At 43.1% G+C, this 6,559-nt stretch overlaps 1 pseudogene; it reads left to right on the top strand.

The window, feature by feature from the left end:
* The first annotated feature begins 230 nt into the window (after positions 1-230).
* LOC105855138 (ADP-ribosylation factor GTPase-activating protein 2 pseudogene) lies at positions 231-3,009 on the top strand (annotated as a pseudogene).
* Positions 3,010-6,559: the final 3,550 nt, after the last annotated feature.

Raw genomic sequence — 6,559 nt, 5'->3', positions numbered from 1 at the left:
TCTTTTTACATGGTACTGATTTTCTGAAAGACAATCATGTTAAAATTTAAGAAACTATGATGATGTATAATCATCTGGGAAGGAACTAGCTCATCATTCGTATGAAACTCTTGCACAGTTCTTATTAATATCAAGGAATGCTTAAATAAAAGTACATTTTTAAATATTACTTGGAATTAATGACAATAATGAGTGAAACACATTTTTAAAAAGATAATTTGTTGGAGAAAATGGCGGCGGAGCCGAGCAAGACCGAAATCCAGACTCTTTTTAAGAGGCTTCGCGCAATTCCAACCAACAAGGCCTGTTTCGACTGCGGCGCCAAGAATCCGAGTTGGGCCAGCATCACGTATGGTGTTTTCTTGTGCATTGACTGCTCTGGGGTGCACCGCTCCCTGGGCGTCCATCTCAGCTTCATCAGGTCTACAGAGTTGGATTCCAACTGGAGCTGGTTCCAGCTGAGGTGTATGCAGGTCGGCGGGAATGCCAATGCGACTGCTTTTTTCCGTCAACATGGATGCACGGCCAGTGATGCCAACACCAAATATAACAGCCGAGCCGCCCAGATGTACCGGGAGAAGATCCGGCAGCTGGGGAGCGCAGCCCTGGCTAGGCATGGCACCGATCTTTGGATAGACAATATGAGTAGTGCTCCTAGTCACTCCCCGGAGAAGAAGGACTCTGATTTCTTCACAGAACATACTCAACCCCCTGCCTGGGATGTGTCAGCCACTGAGCCTTCAGGGATGCAGCAGGCAGCCCCGTCTGCAGAGAGCAGTGGTCTGGCACCCACAGAGCCGGAGCATGGCCCGAACACAGACCTGCTTGGCACCTCACCCAAAGCCACTCTGGAACCGAAAAGCTCCATCATTGGCAAGAAGAAGCCAGCAGCAGCTAAGAAAGGGCTGGGTGCCAAGAAGGGCCTAGGGGCTCAGAAGGTAAGCAGCCAGAGCTTCAGTGAGATTGAGCGGCAGGCACAGGTGGCAGAGAAGCTCCGTGAGCAGCAGGCAGCTGATGCCAAGAAGCAGGCTGAAGAGTCCATGGTTGCCTCCATGCGCCCGGCCTACCAGGAGCTCCAGATTGATCGTAAGAAAGAGGAGAAGAAGCTACAGAACCTGGAAGGGAAGAAGCGAGAGCAGGCAGAAAGGTTGGGCATGGGCTTGGTATCACGAAGCTCTGTTTCCCACACGGTGCTGTCTGAGATGCAGGTGATTGAGCAGGAAACCCCAGTGAGTGCAAAATCCTCTCGCTCGCAGCTGGACTTGTTTGATGATGTTGGTACTTTCGCCTCTGGACCCCCAAAGTACAAGGACAACCCCTTTTCCTTGGGGGAAAGTTTTGGTTCCCGCTGGGATACAGATGCTGCCTGGGATATGGACAGGGTAGAGGAGAAGGAGCCAGAAGTGACCATCTCAAGCATCCGGCCTATTTCAGAAAGAGCCACAAACCGGAGGGAAGTGGAAGGCCGGACCTCAGGCCTCGAGTCCAGTGAGGCACGGCAGAAATTTGCAGGAGCCAAAGCCATCTCCTCTGACATGTTCTTTGGGCGGGAGGTGGATGTTGAGTATGAAGCCAGGTCTCGGCTACAGCAGCTCTCAGGCAGCAGCGCCATCAGCTCTTCAGACCTCTTTGGGGACATGGATGGAGCTCATGGAGCAGGAAGTGTATCTCTGGGGAATGTGCTCCCGACAGCTGACATTGCCCAGTTTAAGCAGGGTGTGAAGTCTGTGGCTGGGAAAATGGCTGTGCTGGCCAATGGTGTGATGAATTCGCTGCAGGATCGCTACGGTTCCTACTGATGCAAGCTCCATGGCTCAGGTGTATGGTGGTGACAGCAGCCAGAGCCCATGATTCCCAGGCCAGGGATGCTTGCCTTGTGGAAGCCGGGGAGGATTTGTTACTTTGTGTGGTGTGTGAGTGGGGTGGCCTTAGAGGATCTTGGGTGAGGGAAATGGTCAGTACCAGCCCTTGTCCTCTGCCTATGGATTGAGCCCTTTGTTTTCTTACCCTCACACCCCCTCCTCTGTGTGCTAGATTATTGTCCTTCTAATTCTGCCCCCAAAGCTGCTGCTCACTTGTCCTGCCACACTGGGAGTGAGTTCTCTTGGGATGGCTTATTCTAGGTCCAGTCCTTCCCCAAGTAGGGAAGGTGAAAAGTGTATAGTGTGTTTGCGGGCTCTAGGATCCTTCCAGGTAGTCTGAGGGCTTGGGCCTCTGACCTCTGGACCAGGGGGAGGCCTAGAAAGAGTGCTACTGTAGACCAGTCCCCCAGGGGAGAGAGGCTCTGGACTTGCTGCTGCTAGGGGCCTCTTGGTACCAGGAGAGGGGAAGGGAGGGGAAGGATCTTCATCTGGGCCTTACCAAGGGCTAGAAACTTTTCCTGGTACCTAAAGGTTTCATTTAGGATCAGACTGAAGGCCCGAGTGATCCCTGTGTCACCACCCCTTTTTCAGTAATCCCACTGGAGGGTTACTTCTCCTAGGTGTCTCAGAGTCCTTCCATACCATCTGCTGTGGACTTCTGTCCCCTCCTGAGACTTTCCCCTGTTCCTTCCCCTGGTCGGTATCCATGGTGGATCTCCTCTGCCGTGTCCTGACTCGATGCTGTGAGTGTAATACTGGCCAAGGAAGCAGAGGACATGAGGGATAGAAGCAGGCTCCTGGGGCTCAGCTTTTTTCCTTGGCTTAGGGGGACCTGGACAGCACCCCACCAGCGAGAGCTTGAGGGCCTACAAAGCTGCAGGCCTCACCCTCTGGCAGCTGGGCCATGCACTGTGTCATTCTTGGTGCCATCTTCCCCTGCCATGCTGGCAGTCTGGGCCCAACCTCTACCTTTGGGTTGTAGGTTGGACTCCCCAGCAACACAGACCACTCTTCCCCTCCCCCTCCCCCAGAGGGATGTGACTTTCTTTCTGGACTGTTTGTATTGAAACAAAGTGGTGTCAAAATAAAGCCCCCACGGGGCCCTGGGTCCCCGTTGGTATCAATGAAAAAAAAAAAAAAAAGATAATTTGTTTATTATGAACTTAGAAAAGAGACAAATAACATTCATAATAATGAATATAATCATAAATAACTTCTTCTGCCAGTATTGCCTACATGGAGTCCTTTATATAAATATTGGATCCAATCATGTCATGTAGAATATGGTTTAAATATAAACATAATTTTCCTTTCAAAATATAAGTTAATATTTTTTCTAGGGAAAAGGTTTTACAAACGAGGTAGGTTTTTATCTGCATAGCATTGTATTTGAATGACATTGGGTTATTGACTACATATAACCTACTAATTGTATTTCAAATCATCTGTTTCTTTCTGGTTCCATAAATGGTAAGCACACCAGAGGCTGAATAGAATGAAGCAAGAGATTGATCAATATCGGAAACAAACCATCTAAAGAATATATGCTTATTTTTGGTAGTCTAAATCACATTTTTAAATATTTATAAAATTTTGTAATTATGAAGATAATTCATATGTGTTTCAGAAGTGCTGGAAAATACTCCAAGCATAAATAAGAAAATAAAGAAATCCATTATATTTCCTCTACCAAGAGAAGAACATTGCTGATATTTTTCCATACATTCTCCCAATTCTATCTATGTGTATATGAACACATGTAGGTGTCCCATAGTCTTCAATCCTGGTTTCATTTTGAATAAGTTTTAAATGCTGGGATTTTTGTCCTGCATAGATAGATTTTAAATTTGGAGTATAAAATTTCCACTTCTGGCTAAGATTAAGTAATAAGGACCAAATTTATACACATACTTGTGTATAAATTTATACACATACTTGTGTATAAATTTATACACATAATTAAAATAACAGACAAAATATATGAAACAGCACTTTTCAATTTATTTGACATCAGGCAACAAAGGACAGAGATTTCTTCTGATAGGTGGAAAACAAAAGAGGCAAGCAATTCAATTGCTCCCAGCTTATTGCCTGAAGAGAGAGTGCAGATGACAGTGCACTAAACAGGACCTTATTGTGTCCTTGATCTGGGGACATGGAGCTGGAAGTCCAGAAAAGCCAAGGTGGCTAGAGCTAGCAGTACAGAATACTGAAGAGGAGAAAAGTACACGAGAGATCTGAGCTTACATAAGGCTGGGAATAGGCTCCATTCCCATCAAGCAAAGTGCAAAAGTTCACAATTCACAGGGCATTGGCTAGAGTACTCAGAAGGGTTTTGCCTCAGTGGTGAAGAAATATTGACTATAGACTAAACACTGATCTGATCTCACATAACAAAGACCCATAAAAAATATCCAGCACTATTCAAGGTAAAATCCACATTTGACATCTGATAAAAATTATCAGGCATTCAAAGAAGCAGTATAGTAAGATTAATAATAGAAACAAAAATCATTTTATAACACTGGCACACAAATGAGACAGATGATACATAGTAGATAGGGACAATAAACAATTACTAAAACTAAATTCCATATGTTCAAGAAATAAGAGGAAAGATTAGACATGTAAAATAGAGGCATAGAAAATACAATAAAAGGATCCCAAATGATCTTTGATGTTTGAATACTATAATGTCTGAGTTGAAAAAATATAACAGTGTGGCTTAATGGTAGCTTAGATGTGACGGAGGAAAACATTAGTGGACTTGAAGATACAGTGATAGAAACTCTCCAGAATGTAGCACAGAAAGAAAAAAAAAAAAGCTGAAAATAATGAGTAGACCATTAGTGAGCTAGAGCCAACTTCAAATGGCCCAATATAGATGCATTTGGAGACTCCTTAAGAAGAGTGAATATGAAGGATAAAAAAACATTTGAAGAAATAATGAAAATTATCTAAATTTGATGAAAACTGTAAACCTACAGATCCCAAAATCTAAAAGAATCTCAAGAGCAAGAAACATGAAGAAAACTTAACAGCATCTAATAATGAAATCGCTTAAGACCAGTGAAAAAGGGAAAATCTTAAAAGTAGCCAGATGTAAAAAAGATACTTTACCTACATAGGAATGAAGATAAAGATGACTACATGTTTCTTGTCAAAAGCAATAAAAGCCAGAAAAGAAAGGAGCGATATCACTAAAGCACTGAAAGGAAAACAAAATTGTCAACCTAGAATCCTACACTCAGTGAAAACATATTTCAAAACAAAGGTGAAATACAGTATTTTTCAGAATTAGTCACCAACAGATGTGCACTACAAGAAACATTAAAGGAAGTCCTTCAGGCAGAAAGAAAATGATACCAGATAGAAATCTGGATCTATACAAAGGAATAAAGAGCACCAGAAATTGCAAGTATATGAGTAAGTATAAAGATGATTTTCCTATCAGGTGTCTGTTTAAAATAAAAATAATCACAATGTGTGGTGGAGTATATAGCATAAGTAGCAGTAAAATGTGTGCCAACAGTAGCCGAGAGGCTAAGAGGGGAGAAGTGGGAGTACACTGTTGTCTGAGTATTCTGAGTTTTATTGGGTATGGCTAGCTGTTTCCCTCTTTGTACCCAAGGCCCTAACACAATGATGGAGTGAGCCTACATATATCAGGCATTTAATTAGCACTTGTCAGTTGAAGTGGGAACATATGTGACTAGAGAGGATGCTGTGAACTCCACACTCAAATTACTCTTCTCTGTTGAATAAAGAACTCATACAGGAATCACTTCACCTTGTGCTCTTAATGAAACCTAAGCTACACGTCTTAATAGATTGCATTCGTTTCCTTGTCAGTGTAACATTACCATAAATGGGACGGCTTAAAACAACACAAATTTATTCTCTTACAATTCTAGAGGCTAGAAGTACAGATGAGTCTCAAACAGCACTAAAATTGATATGACCAGTTCTTTCCAGCTTCTGAGGCTGCCAGCATTCCTGGGCTTTTTGTGTCATCCCTCCAATCTTTGCATTTGGGGTCACCTTTTTCACCTCTAACTTTCAAATCTTTGTTTCTCTTGTCTAAGAATTCTGTGATTACATGTAGGGGTCACCTGCATAATCTATAATAGTCTGCACATCTCACTATTCTTAATCATATCTGCAAAGTCCCGTTTGCCAGATAAGGGCACATTAACAAGTTCCAGGATTAGGAAGTGAGTCTAACTAAGAGGACATTCTTTAGCCTCCCACATAGATTTTGGTTGAGATTAGGCAATCTTAACATCAGTCAAGGAGATTGTGTGCCATGTTAGGGAGCAGTGGGAGCAGATGAAAGTAAAATGCGCCAAGCTCTCTTCTCTTGCTGAGGGTGCGCGAATATGTCCTAAGAATATAGCCAAAAGAAGTAAGCACAAATGTCTGAGTATTAGTGACTGTACACTAAGCCTTGGACAAGGATAACAAGAAAAGACTGCTAAAAGCATCCTGAGATACCAAATGTGAAATTGAAAAAGGATGATATGTATACATAATATGAGCCACAAAAACACAGTCATAGGCACAGACACACACACACACACATACGTTAGGAAACACAGAAAAGGGGGATTAATCAAGATAGTGGGCGAGAAACACCACCAGACAGACTGACTCCACAGAAAAGACAGATTCTAGGAGAAATTAGAAGAAAGAAGCAA

Source organism: Microcebus murinus, chromosome X (assembly GCF_040939455.1).
Source record: "Microcebus murinus isolate Inina chromosome X, M.murinus_Inina_mat1.0, whole genome shotgun sequence".
Lineage (NCBI taxonomy): Eukaryota > Metazoa > Chordata > Mammalia > Primates > Cheirogaleidae > Microcebus > Microcebus murinus.
This window is presented reverse-complemented; position numbering and strand designations above follow the sequence as displayed.